Here is a 15,308-nt window from a genome sequence, read left to right as displayed (position 1 = left end):
AAAATAAGTAAATTAACAACATTAACTGGTTTTTTTTTTATTGATTTCAGATACCAAAACCACTTGCTTATGTTGTTGTTGTTATCAATATTATTATGATTACTTTTATTATTATATATGTAATGAAACCAGGCCACCTGAATCTCGGAATCTGTAGTTTTCAATCATTCCTCTTCACTACGTCTTATTACCTTCATCAGTAACAACTTCAAAACACCACCTTGTTATATATTTAATATTATATTATTTTGATGGTGACGTCTAATAAATTTTAGTCAATGCCTCATTTCCTGAAAATAACATACTCAGTTTGCTTTTCTTTTCTGAGTATTTACGCTTTAGAATAGAATGAAAGAAGAAAGAGAAGTCTCTCCTCTTACCCAATTTCCCTCAGTTTTTATGAGAGAATCTTAAGTATTCATTCAAGGAAATGTTCAGAATACCTGCTTTGTGGCGGGCTCCATCCCACATGCTGGGGATTTGATGGTGAACAAGATTAATATGGTTTGTCCCCACAGGGCTTATTGCCACACACAGAAACTAATTTTAGAAGGCACGAAGTACTACCAGGCAGCTGAGATAGTCAGGAACACTAGACTTTAGAAAAGACAAGGGAAGGAAGACCTCGCTGAACAGAGAAAAGTGATACTGATATTTTTTTAAAAAGAGCCTCCTGTTGGGAGGAAAAGGTAATAGAAAGGTGTTGAGGCACCAACTATTGCATATTGCACAATTTGGCATATTCAAGGAGGTTAGCAGCAGTGTGGCTGAAGCCAAGAGCAGAATGACCTGTTACAGTTCAAAGACAAAAGCAGAGCTGGGCCACACAGCTTCCTCCTTTTCATAGTAAGGAGTTTAGATTTTATTCTGAGGGCAAGAGAAAACCATTCAAATTAGGCAGGATGATAAGAATGGAGATTTATTCAATTTAAAATTTGAAAACAACATGTTGTGGGAGCAATGATGGTAAAAGAATCTTTCTAATATTGTTTCATGGGAAGCTAGCCACACAGAATGATTCCTCAAAATTTTAGGAAATACTAGATACCATATTACCCTTTTGGATAATCATAATATTCGTTACTGTCTTAAATACAGAACATTTTTATAATGGCAAAAGCTGCTTAAACTTTCACTCAAATTTCCAAATAAACCCGACCTCAAAATTGGGTTTTCTGATGACATCTGGCATTTCTCTTGGGCACCATGCTTTGGAAAATATTTATATTAAAAAATGATCAGTATGATTCAAGTGTGCTATATCATTGGAACTGCCTTGCTTCATTTCAAAATTCTTGTAACTATTAAAAACTTAAATTTGTAAAGACTTACGTCATTATAGGAATGTGCCTTGCATTCATTTATTTATATCCACCTAAAAAAAAAAAAAAACCTCACTCATAATGCAATTAACCCTTTTGAAGCCACTAATGGGATAATTCTCCTTCATGAGCTGTATTATATTTCATGTTTCCATTGGGCAACTCTGGCATTGAGTATGGATAAAGTAATGGTTTTCATAAGGATGTCCAGGATTAGAATGTTAGGATGATTTTAATTAGTCTTCATCAGCAGGACAGGTTTACCTGTGTGCTTGTCCATGTGAAATGCATATAAATCCTGAAGCATCACCTATGAATTTAAATCAGAAAGCTCATCAACTTCTGTTGGCAAGGTGAAAGATAAAAGCCACAGAAGGTCCTTCCCAGCCTCTGTCACTAATGATAAACAGCATTAACTGCTTCTGTAGACACTAATGCTGCTATCTTGGGAACACAGGCAGCTACCATGAGAACTTTACAGCTTCACTAATCATACTTTTGTTTGTTATGAAACATAAAATAAAATCTCAACAAAGAAGCAATAAATATTAGCATTTATGAACAAAAGAAGGTCACATAAATATGTAGATCTCTAAATATGCAATGCATTCTTCATTAACCAGATATCATGTTCATTATTATAAGCTCTTATTACAGGAGAAGGAGACAACAGAAAAGAGCAAATTAAATGAAAGCGAGGGGCAGAGTCTATTACGTAGGAAGAGTTTTCATAAAAAGATCTGGTGACTATATAGAAACAAATACTTTAATGATGTGAAACTATTTTATTTGCTCAAAGGAATTTTCAATAAAAATTAATATTTCAAATTCTGTTATATCAAAATACCAAACTTTTCTTCTAGTTCATTGAAAACTTGTCTTTTTGGCATTATATTTAAATTTGAATACCAAAATTCTAGTTTTTTCATTTTAAAAGTAAAATATTCATATTGAATATATTCAATAATGTTGCTTACAAAGCTCAAACAATATGTGCAGTAAATTTGATATGTAATATAGAGATAGCCAAACAATATTCTTCCTTAAAAATATAACAGGATGGCACATCATTAAACTAAGAAAACACTAACAAGTTCAAACAAGAGAGCAAACCATCATGCATATCCTTTTTCAAAAAAATATATAATGTTTGCCTGATATTCAGCTTATTTTTCATAATTTTAGGCAAGAATATTAAATTCCTAGTTCTTTAAATGACTTCTATTATGTGCAGTGGCTTCATTTCTTTTTTACAGTTTTCCTTTTTTATATTATATCTGTAACATGTTTTACTGTCATTTTTTTTCTCCTCTGCTACATTTACAATGAGATTAATAAGGTGATGGGTCAAGTAGATTAAAATTAATCAACTGGCAAGTTAACTGTAATACTAGTTACACAACAATCTTGTCTTATGATCCTTGCTCTGAGTAGGTATTAAACATGTCTCACTATTACTTCAGTTACTAAATCCTGTTGAGATGTATTTGTTAATGTTATGTGAAAACTCAAAGTGCACTGAGGGAACATATGTGTAATTTAGGAGACAAGTATGAAGAACCAGAGCATGCATTTTAAAAGTACACCTAAATCTCAAAACAATTTAGTGTAGATGATCTTGAGTCCAAGGGCTTGGGTGTTCTTTGAAATCATTAGTTGTATTACCGTCAAATGGCTTAATGATAGTACCTATTTCACGCTGTTCCTATGAGAATTGTTACATATGCATATGAAATACTCAGCGTAAAAACAGATCACAGTCTGTACCTAATGACTATCACTTACTATAATTTACTTAGGCAAATTTAAGTGTTGTTATTGAAATCTATATAAAATAATAAGGGAATAATCACAAGTGGATTTATTCACTAATGCAAAGGGACTGTAATATGTTGTACAAACAGCACATAATTGCCAAGGGAACAAAGTATTAAAGTGTTTATAGGGAAAGGGTTAATAAGACTAAGTTATCTGGAGAAAGGAATTGGGAATCAGATATATATTTTATAATTTTATAATTTACATAAACAAAAAGATGATTTACATGAACTGGGAAAAGAGAGAGCATGTTGTACATTCATTTTTATTAGACAAAAAACCTATTGAAATGATCTCCAACTCAACAACCTGTTCTTTTTTTTTCTTTCACTTTTTATTTTCAGCTTATACAATTGAGAAACTATTCTTTCATTTCTATATTGGGAGCTGAGAAGACAGTGAATGTGACCTTATTGGGAAAGATGAGAAGAAGAGACTAGAAGAAAAACTGAAGTTGCATAGTGAAAAGAACTTTAATTGGAATCAAATAGATATTTGTATGCCAACTCGATGACTCATTGGTTGTATCAGTTTGGCCCCGAGTGCAGCTTCTCTGAACTTGAATTTCCTCATCCTAAAAATGTAATTGTATAACTAAATGATAGTCTCGTTTAGGGGATTAGAAAATACGTATTAAAGCATTTAGTTAGCAATTATTTTTGGGACATAGTAATGTCTTAAGATAATGCTTATTGAGTATATTGACTAAATGCTGTTTTTACCTGAGGAAACATCAAGAATCTCTTAAGTAACAAAATGGAACTAATGAAACATAAATAGGTATTTAGCACTACAGGAGGATTTCTAGTATCAAACTCAGAAATATCTAGCTATCTCATATGTAGACCAAGATCCCTGGATTTTAAAGTCCTACTCAATTTATTTGCACTCTATCCAGGTAAAATCATCTCTACTTAAAGAAACGGAAAGATATCCCATGTTCTTGGATTGGAAGACTCAATACTGTTTAAATGGCCATACTGCTCAAGGTAATATACAGATTTAATGCAATCCCTATCAAATTACCCATGACATTTTTCACAGAACTAGAAAAAATAACCCTAAAGTTTATATGGAATCACAAAAGAACCAGAATTGCCAAAGCAATACTGAAGAAGAAGAACGGAACTGGAGGAATAACCCTCCCAGACTTCAGACAATACTACAGAGCTACAGTAATCAAAAGAGCATTTTGGCATAAAGACAGACACATGGATCAATGGAACAGAATACAGAGCCCAGAAATAAACCCACAGACCTGCGGTCAGTTAATCTTCGACAAAGGAGGCAAGAATATACAATGGAGAAAAGAGTCTCTTGGCAGCAAGTCGTGCTGGGAAAACTGGACAGCTGCATATAAATCAATGAAGTTAGAACACTCCCTCACACCATACACAAAAGTAAACTCAAAATGGCTTAAAGACTGAAAATATGAGACACAACACGATAAACCTCCTAGAAGAAAACATAGGCAAAACATTCTCTGACATAAATCTTAGCAATGTTCTCCTAGGGCAGTCTACCTAGCCAATAGAAACAGAAACAAAAATTAACAAATGGGACCTAATTAAATGTATAAGCTTTTGCACAGCAAAGGAAACTATAAGTAAAACAAAATGTCAGCATATGGAATGGGAGAAAAATATTTGTGACTGACAAAGGTTTAATTTCCAAAATATATAAACAGCTCATACAACTTAGTAAGAAAAAACCAAACAACCCAATCCAAAAATGGGCAGAAGACCTAAACAAGCAATTCTTCAGTGAAGACATACAAATGGCCAATAGACAAGTGAAAGAAATGCTTGATCAATATCTCTATCAGAGAAATGACAATCAAAACTACCATAAGGTATCACCTCACGCCAGTCAGAATGGCCATCATTCAAAACTTCATGAACAATAAATGCTGGAGAGGGTGTGGAGAAAAGGGAACCCTCCTACACTACTGGTGGAAATATAGTTTGGTGCAGCCATTATGGAAAACAGGATGGACATGCCTCAAAAAACTAAAAATAGACTTACTATATGATCCAGCAATCCCACTCCTGGGCATATATCCTGAGGGAACTCTAATTTGAAAAGATACATGCATCCCAATATTCATAGTAGCACTATATACAATAGCCAAGACATGGAAGCAACCTAAATGTTCATCTACAGATGACCAGATAAAGAAGTTGTGGTATATTTATACAATGGAATACTACTCAGTCATAAAAAGAATAAAATAATGCCATTTACAGCAATATGGATGGGCCTAGACATCGTCATTCTAAGTGAAGTAAGTCAGAAAGAGAAAGAAAAATAACATATGATACCACTAATATGTGAAATCTTAAAAAAAAAAAGAAAGAGAAAAGAAAACACTAATGAACTCATCTACAAAACAGAAACAGACTCACAGATAAAGTAAATAATCTTATGGTTACTGTGGGAAAGGAGGGGGGAAGGGATAAATCTGGGAGTTTGAGATTTGCAAATGTTAGCCACTATATACAAAAATAGATTAAAAAGACTTTTTTTTTTCTGTATAGCACAGGGAACTATATTCAGTATCTTGTAATAACGTTAATGAAAAAAATATGAAAGCAAATATATGTATATATAAGCACAACTGGGACACTGTGCTGTACATCAGAAATTGACACATTGTAACTGACTATATACTTCAATTAAAAAGAATTATCTCTAGATGTTCTTCAGAAATTAGTTTGGGTAGCTATAAAAATATTTTTAAAATCTATGAATTGCGATCAGTGTAGGTATAACAGCATTTATAACTGCTGATGTTACAGCCTTATGTTTAGTTTTCTCCCAGACATATTTAGTTTTCAAATTCTGTTTAAGCAAGAATGCAACTTTTATTTATAATCCTTCTTTTGATTTTGCTATTTCTTTAAATAAAACATTTCTTTCAATGAGTAAAGGTATATCATGTCAAAATATATTTAGCATCATCTAATACCAGTTTTTTGTCCTTAAATATTTTGGAGATTTCCAGTGGTAATTTCCTATAGAACTATTTATGAAATCAATTTTTTTAAACTCAGGAACACAAGGGATTTGTCAAAGATGAATGGGATACAGTCAATGGATTATCCAGGCACTTCTCACTATCTCCTTAAAATATATTTATATAACAATTTCCCATCATTATTCTTTGGTCCAAATCTCCATCATTAATCTTTGAGAATCTCACCCTTATTTACATTCAGGATTTTAGTGCAATAAATTGGTCACTTAATTGGAATAAAAATATTTTAAAAATTCTGTCTTCCTTTGGTAACATCTTCAACCTTAAAAAATGTTTATTACAAAAAATTATTTAGGAAGAAGGGTGTATATAGAGAGAAATAAATCACGACTTCTTAAAATTTTTTTTTCCTTTACATTAGATTTTATTTTTCCCAAGATAAAGTGAGACAGTCTATTGTTATTGGCCTAGTCCTTTTTTCTTGGTGGGGTTGGAGACTGGTTGTGAACAGAGATTGCATTACAACCTTAACCAGTGCATGGAGTGGGCAACTGAGACACAAATGGGCTACACAGAGTGGTCTTTAAACAGAGAGACATTAACGAATGATGATTTTCCCTTCCCTGTTCATCTGTTTACATCTAAACTCTCTATGAAAATAATTAGAAATATATTGTCTTCCCTGCCAGGATAAATTGTATTCTGCTTGGGAAAAGGAGCCATGTAAGTATTTTAAATAATTTATACAATATATGTGCATGTGTAGGTAAAATATGTGGAGAAGGCAAAATAAATGTAGGTTTGCATTACCAACTAAAATGCTTTTTTTCAGATAGTGTATATGACTCTCATCTATACTTATTCTATTACCATGGAAAATTGGGAATTGACTGCAGGGAAATGTCTGAAATAATATTGGCCCCTACAGGGCTCAGCCCACTCCCTTCTAATCATTTACATGTACAATAGCTAAAACACCACTTTCAACACTGTATTTTTTGCTCTTCCTTGTAGCTATTGTTGAAGATGGAATTAGATCATCAGATGCTAGTGGTCTGTGAAGGGCACAATACTTCTCTTTCATTGTTGAACAATAGTTAGGGATGTGTAACTCAGAGCCTTGGACCTGAAAATTTAGAAGCATTCAAGTGCTCTAGTCAAATTGTAAATTCAGTTGATAATAGCTTTAGTAATTTCTAAAATTATTGAAAGGCATCTTTGCTAAGGGGCCATAAAAATGTACGCAAATTAAGATAAATTAGATAATTCATTAGTGCATTTTTAGTTCAATTATTTCTTCAGTGTGTAGCCTAAACACACCACAAGATAACACATTTTGAGAACATACTATTCCAGCCCTCATCACAATTTTGAGAAGGTCATATTAATTGATTTCAGGTACTTTCTAACTGCAGATTCCAGATTCTCAATTGTAGCCATGTATGTGATATATATATGAGTGAAGTGGGAAACTTAAGGACTTGAAGACAGTGAACAAAGATTGATATTATATCACCACAGTTATTTGAATCTCACTCCTTATAATGCAAGTCACTGGGCTGAAAGTAGGCAGAGCAGCATAGCAGGGTCTATAATGTTGACCTAAGAAATATATATGGTACAGAAGAACTCATACTACATAAACTTTCCCCCAACTTTTACAGCAGTTAAGCATTTAGTTAACCCACTCAGTAAAAGAAATATTGATTGATTCCTTATTATGTGCCAGGAGCTATCCTGGGAGCTAATGATGTAATGATGAACAAATACGGTCGCTGCCCAAGAAGCTTATGATCTTGAGTTAAGGCTCCAAGCAGCGAACAGACAACTGCAAAATAGTCTGAACATCACGGAAACATAGAGAAGTGATTTTCTCAGCCTTGGTATCACTGTACTTCAAAGTAAAGTTCTGTAGCCCAGGAGAATGTATTGTATTTCTTTGCATGCCTTTTGTGTATTACTTACTGGCAGATACATGCAAAATAAATATTTATGAAACAAATAATAATATAAGGCATTTTGCTTATGAGTTGGTTAACAAGAAACAAATGTTGATGGCAAGTAAATTTAAACTATTTTACATTTATGTAAATAGTTATTCAATAGGGAGAAAAGTCTTCCTCAAAATTAATATGTTGTTAAAATTACATCATCATGAATGTGAAATAGATGGATATTACTTGATTTGGATATTATGTATCTGAATTGTCCATCATGAATTAGACATAGCAGTTTATGATATACTATGATATATTTATTTTTACAGAATATGTTTCCTTTGAGAAATCAGTTGAAAATACATGCCAGGATACTTACTGTGTAAGGAAAAACCAATGACATAGCTAAGCTATCTGTAATAATTTTAAATCTAGTTAATTCAATGTATATTTTACATAAAAGCACTGTTAGAAGATTAAAATTATTCTTTCCACAACCCAATTATTATACTTGCTATTTGGTAGAAATCTAAGATTGAGTTGTAAATGAAAAAGAAAGACAATAAAATAAAAGATATATATGAAATAATATAGTGAAAAAATTAATTCTTGTATTAATTATATGCCATTCACAGAGTGACAGATAAATATAGATTTTAGTAGTAATGGTTTGATATCAAAGATTTTTAAAACAGGCATGTTTAAGGCATTTAATCAAATACTTCTATTAAATTAGTTTATTTATTTGGTCTGAATTAATTATCATATAAGGACTTAAAGTCTTATTTACACAATATGGTGACATCTCCCCTGTGGTTAAAATTTTCTCTGATAAAAGCCTTAGAACTTTCTCCTTTCCAAGATTATAAATGAAAAATTACAACAAATAACAAGCCTAACAAAACAACATTCTAACTGTATTGTCATATTTATTATAAGACACTTGGTTCACTGCGTTTTGGCATTTTATACAACTGGTTCTGACAATGATTAACACGGTTTGGGCTTCTGCAGTTTCACCCAAGAGAAATAAAACACCAAAAATCTCCGCAGGTGTGTAATGGGCCAGAGAGTTACAATCTGTTCTGCAAAGTCAGACTTCAAAGACTCGAAAAAAATCCTAAAGTTGGCAATACCTCTATCATCACTATTATTTAACGTATCTTCTAGATTTCAAAAGGAACTGTGTGGCTAATGGCAAAGATTTCACCTCCAATTTTGACTTCTGTGCAAGTCTCTTCAAAAGGCAGTTTTCATTATACATCTGTGCATTCCAGGTGAAGCAGACAGCACCTATATGAAGCCACAAACTAAATAATTAAGTATTTACTTGTACTTCCAAGGCGACTTCACTTGAAGTATATTGCATTGTTAACTGATGCTAAGGAGAAGTTGGGAAGTACCAAGGTAATTACCAAATGACAATCAGGCAGCAGCACCTGGGCTGTGGCAGCCCCAGGACAAGTGCCCATAATTGCTTCCATGATTGCTTGGTGTGAACCTAATACACAACTTCCCCAATAAGGGTCAGAATGCACATGATGATTTCAATTACAGGAATGTTCACCTGCCTGAGAGCTTCTCACAGAGGAAAAAGTTCAAATGGTGCAATTTAAATTTTTAAATGTGAGAGTTTACCCATTGTAGTGGATATCAGGTCTACATGTGTGCTTGAAAGGGTGAAAATTGTTCTATCTTTTCGAATTTTCCACTTACGTATTTTCAAATGTCATCTCCGTGGTTTACGACTCCATGGATAAACAATGGATAAACAACACAAAGGCATATCATCTTAATGATAGGCCCCTCAGAATATCAGTTGTAGATTACTTTCTTTAAACTTGAATTCTGTCCATATATTTCAATAAAAGCACCCAGTAATCTCTCTGTCAATCAAGGCTATTACTAACAGAAATGAAATAAATTGAATAATGGGCCAATATTTTTAGTCAATTTAACCACCAAAGGTTTTGATTGTTATGATATTTTGCCTGAAGTATAGTTCTCTTTACTTCAAGTATGTTTGTTGAAAATTGTCAAGGTCATAGATGCACACATTAACCATATCAGTCAGAGTGGCAAAGAGAAAAGCTTTCTTCTATTACAGAAGATTGCATAGAGTGCATGCTTAGCATGCATGAAGTCCTGGGTTCAATCCCCAATACCTCCTCTAAAATTAAATAAAACCCTCTTCCCACCAAAATAAAACATAATTAAATGCAAGAAGACTGCAGCCTTCATCTCAACATTTTCTATCATCTCATCAACCTTGTTTAAAAGAGGGAATAATGCTAAAAAAAAAAAAAGGCTTCTTGACCCATAAAGAATGCTTATGTACTATATATATATACCAGTTGTGTGTGTGTGTATATATATAATTTCATATGTATATTTATATATACATATGCTCTCAAAATACAAAGTATATATATCTAAATAGTATGTATAATATATAGTGCAAATATATCACAGCATTACACGTTCTTAAGCTTTAGATTTCTTAAAATATAAGAATAAAATATTCATTTATCAAAACTATTTCTTAAAAATATAAACAAAAGATCTAATTGCAAATGTGCTACCAAAGTTTGCAACACTATGTGACCAATAACATTCTGTCATTTACCAATGTTATACAATCCTACATTTAATTATCTTTCTTTTTTTCTAAGTTCTTGCAATGGGAACAAACATACCATCCAGAACAAGCATCAGAACCACAATGTTATGTTCCTCGACTTAGTTTCCTGACCGAAGTTATTGCACTGCATCTGCCAGGATGCTTTAGAAAGTTTCAATCAATAATGTTAACCTGAAGCCAGCACTGACCTAACTGAACTTGAACTTGCTGTAACATTTTATTACAAAGATTGGAGGATGTAATAATTCACTGTTTTAAAGTAAGAAAAAAAGATCCTTTTAGATTGATATAAAAGCCATAATTTATGTAGTGATGTTAATTTTGAGGGTATGATGGGCTTTAATCTCTCATTCTGCTTGCCATTTTGTGACAGAAATGCTGAAGCCGTCTGAAGGTTACAAACAATGTTCACTAATAACGAGCTCTTATGTCCTTGTAGGCTTCACTTTGATGGATATCTGCAGTGTTTCCCCATGACATAATTCTACTGAGGAAAAACGCGTCTTGAAAACACAGCTTGTGCTTTCACCTTCAAATATAACTACTGCGATTTTTAAAATAAACTAAAAATAAGACATAAATGCACATTTTGGTCATAGTTTTGTAATCATTTTTATTATAGGTACTGCCAGATTTAATTGGCAAAAATAAACATGCTATAGAAAGAAGAGTTTATACAGAGGATTGCTTTCTGTGGATTATATATATTTTAAAATCTACCCCTTTTAGTCATAAAACAGTAACATCACTCTAATGAGACAAGTACAGCACATGCTGTCTCTGAAAAGCTTTCTGATTTAATAAAGTCTTAACATAGACAATTCTCCAGGCTTCAGTGTCCATTTTGGTGGAGGGTTTATAGTTAACTTCAACAATCCCTTTAACTTTTATATTACCTATTGGCTCACCTTATAAACACAAGGCAATGCAGAATGAAAACAACCAAAGATACCTATGTAAAGATTCTCTCAAATGCTTCTGTTGTCTACATAAAAATATAGAATCAAAGCATTACAACCCTTTACATAATCAATAGCTGAAAATTACATATATTAAGATGTGCATGCTTTGTGTAAAGGCTAAACTGGATTTTTAAACGAGCTTCTGACTTGTTAGCATTGGCAGAGCTTGGTGTTTTGTAACTAATTCCAGTGCAGATCAACATGAAGTGTTGTCGACTGAATCCACAGGTGTTTTAATCAGAAGTTAGTATTTGGTTTCCATGACTTTCTCGACAGATTTCAGTATAAAAATGACCTCACTGATTTACCTCTAACAGATGTCTGTTTCAGTAAATTATGCATGTTCATTATCTTTCTCAATATACACAGGCTATGAAATGACCTTATATAAAACTCTATACAAGAAGGATCAAATTTAGAAATCACGTGTGAGATGATCACAGAAACCCATTATTTGCTTAAAACGCTTATGTCTCATCTCCTGTGCAGTGCTGGGTAGCTTAGGGATTCCATGAATCCAGGGCGAAACACAGGCGTTGGTGAGACTTTGAGTGCTCAGGCAGAAAACAGCTGTTGTAACTCATACAAATTCAGGCTTTATCCATGACACCATGTCAGCATAAATGATTTACTGAAAGTATGCAATAAACTCAATAGAGATGCCCTGAGAATCTTCACACGAACAACTTACACTCCTCGTAGATGTAAGTGTATGAATTTTGATATGTCCTTAACTATGTGTTTCTTTCTGTATTGTAATACAATCGTTTCAATGTTAGTGGAAATGTGATACCAGAAAATTCATAACCGTGTAACTCTGAAAATGTGAAGGAAACACCTTTACACATATACAGTGACAACAAATGTATAAATGCTATAAACAAACAGGAGTTTTTAAAAATAGTAAAACAAATTAAAATCTTTTTTTTTCCTTGCCAAGAATCTGTATTTCATCATGTAGAGAATTTTAATGCTGATTTATAGGTGTACATAAAGAGAAGTTACCAAGGACAGTCTTTCATTAGGTTTTTGAAAAGTAGTTTCTAAATATATACATGTCACTTTAATGAAAAGAGTGATGATAGTAATTTCTAAATGACCTACAGATGTGTTTATATAGCACCTGCCGATCTCTACTGGGCAGATTTTTCATTTAATTTCACATATATCAAATGGAAGAGTGTGGGCAACTGAAGTTACAGCTATTTGATATTCCTATGAAGAAATTTAGCAATTTCTTCAAAAAAGATGTCTTTGATAAGGGAAATGTGGGCACTATCTTGAAAGGTAGAAAAAATACTGTCTCTTTTATTCGAAATGGTATTCTGCGAAAAGTGGAACTATTTGAAGACGTTCCACCTGCTTCAGCAAACATGCAGCTCTCCCTGTGCTGGGGAACATCTGGTTTTAAGAAGGTAAAATGTGATTACTGCAGGGAGATCTGAGCTATTCCATATGCCTAATTTCATTGGGCAGGTCCTACGTTTGTTGAAGGTCCAAACAAAAGTTGTATGGGCTTCTTTGTTTCTGAAAAGCGTTCCCAAGGCTGATGCTACCTCAAATTCCATCCAGAGTTGTTGGTAACAAAAAGTTATAAACAAGGACCGTCTCCAGATAACTGAAATCTACTCCTTTACCAACACCTTCAGAAAGTGTTAGTTTCCACTGAAATACAGTACACATGTTCTTGCTTTCCTAAGTCATGTGGTAGAGATGGAGAGCTAACTCCCAAATATTCGTAGGGAAGAGTATCGGTGGATGTAGCTTCCCAGACAATGACTGTATTTCTTTACTCCACTTACAATGTAGGGCTTTTTAAGCCTTGGTCCGTTTCCAGTTTCTCAAATTCCTTCTGCTGACCAGAAGGAAAAGATTCCCACACCCTGCGCAATGGTGACGCTACAAGATGGAAGGAACTTGGGTCCTGAAAAGCCACCCTCTGACATGCAACACTCAGGTTAGACTGTTAGGTGATGACGAAGAAAGGAGCTGCTATTCTGTTGAACCACGGGAGTTTGGGAGAGAATCTGCTCTAGCTGCAAGTATTATCTCAGAATGTCAGCACCGTCAGTGTGCTTGCCAACTATGGCTCAGAAAGTCCATTCAATAACCATTCAGCACTCGCTATAGACCAAGAACTATGCTAGTCCCTTGGAATAAAAGATGGCTCTGGCACAAGATTTTTTTTATGGTCTAAACAAGAAAGAGATGAATAAATGCAGAATTATGAATGATATAGTGTGTGCTGGGGCGTAGGAGGGATGGACCTGCAGGTGGCAGCATGATCAAAGGCAATGAATGGGAAACGGTACGTATGCTCAGGATGCTATGCTGCAGAGGATTCTCTGTAGCTACACGATGACTCTGAGGCAAGGGAGTGGCTTGGTGAGCTCTACAATAGGTGGATGAATGTGTTGAGAGGAACAAGTCTGGAGTTGAGAATGAGTTAGTAATTAATGCTTTTGTAATGCTCCAGCAAAATATAGTGAGGGCCTACACCAAGGCAGTGGTGATAGGAATGATTAATTTGATGAACTGGATTTGGGAGAGAAGGTGAGACAGATGTAGGTTATTCTAAATGGTGGTGCCAAAAAGTAAATATTCAAGGAGAAGGCAAGTTAGTAGAAAATATGATTGATTCAATTGTTATTACCTATCAAGCTTCAACTGTCCATATGCTGTGGAAGTTGTGATAACCAACTAGCAGTTAGATACACAGATCCAAAGATCAAAAATAAGTCTGGCCTGAGGAGTAAATTTGATGTATGGGAGTCAGATTTGTGTTTCTGCATACTTAAAGTTTATCGCTATGTTTTGAATATTGATGTTTTTCGAGACACTACCTTTTAATACATAGATGGATCATATATGTATATATATTTTTTATCCTGCCCTGCATTACACGTATTTTTAAGCTTACTTTACACTTGCCGTTTTATTAGGTGAATATATTAGATGAGTCACTAGTAATATAATTCCTATACTTTTCCAGAAATACATAGAAGCTTTCTATGTTCTGCTTACTAATGGTTCTCAGTACTCTCTTTAGTAATTATCTATAATATTTAATCTGCTTAATTTATTAAAATCACTTGTATTCTAGAAACTGAGAGAAGCTCTATTTGCTATTTTCAAAAATGAACAAACTTGTGTATTTATCTTTTGTATGTGTATATGTTTACCATTTTAGTTTAATTGAATATTCAGTATAACATAATTATCATATTATCAGAAGCCCTGGATACAATGGCATTATAGCAAAGCTGAATTTAAATGCTTTACTAGAGAATTGCAGATTTGATTCCCTAAACATAATTTGATAGTCTGCCTGATAGAATATTATTTATGCTTAAATATTGTAATTTAGTTTAATTTTTAAAGGATAATTTTGTTTTCACAGGTCTAGGGCCACATTTTTTGTAGCACTTACAATATGCCAGGCACATGGGACAGTGCTACAGATGCTAATAAAATATTATTGTCTCAATTTACTTATTGCCTATTAGTGGAGTTATAAGAGTCTACATTGGTCTCCCTCTTTTTCCCCCTCACAAATCTATGTCCACAATGGCCTGGAAAAAAGAGAATCTCAAAAAGAATCAGTAGTTCTGATAAAAAAGAGGAGTTTATTATTAATGCTGTGTCAGGACC

At 33.5% G+C, this 15,308-nt stretch overlaps 1 protein-coding gene across 2 annotated transcripts in view; it reads right to left on the bottom strand.

Annotated features, from left to right (window-relative positions):
• Positions 1-15,308, bottom strand: part of CADM2 (cell adhesion molecule 2) — a 948,596-nt gene that overhangs the window by 579,783 nt on the left and 353,505 nt on the right. The gene's annotated exons all lie outside the window — the stretch shown is intronic.

This window comes from Camelus bactrianus, chromosome 1 (genome assembly GCF_048773025.1).
Source record: "Camelus bactrianus isolate YW-2024 breed Bactrian camel chromosome 1, ASM4877302v1, whole genome shotgun sequence".
Taxonomy (NCBI): domain Eukaryota; kingdom Metazoa; phylum Chordata; class Mammalia; order Artiodactyla; family Camelidae; genus Camelus; species Camelus bactrianus.
The sequence above is the reverse complement of the archived record's forward strand: the minus strand, read 5'-3'. Positions and strand labels throughout refer to the sequence as shown.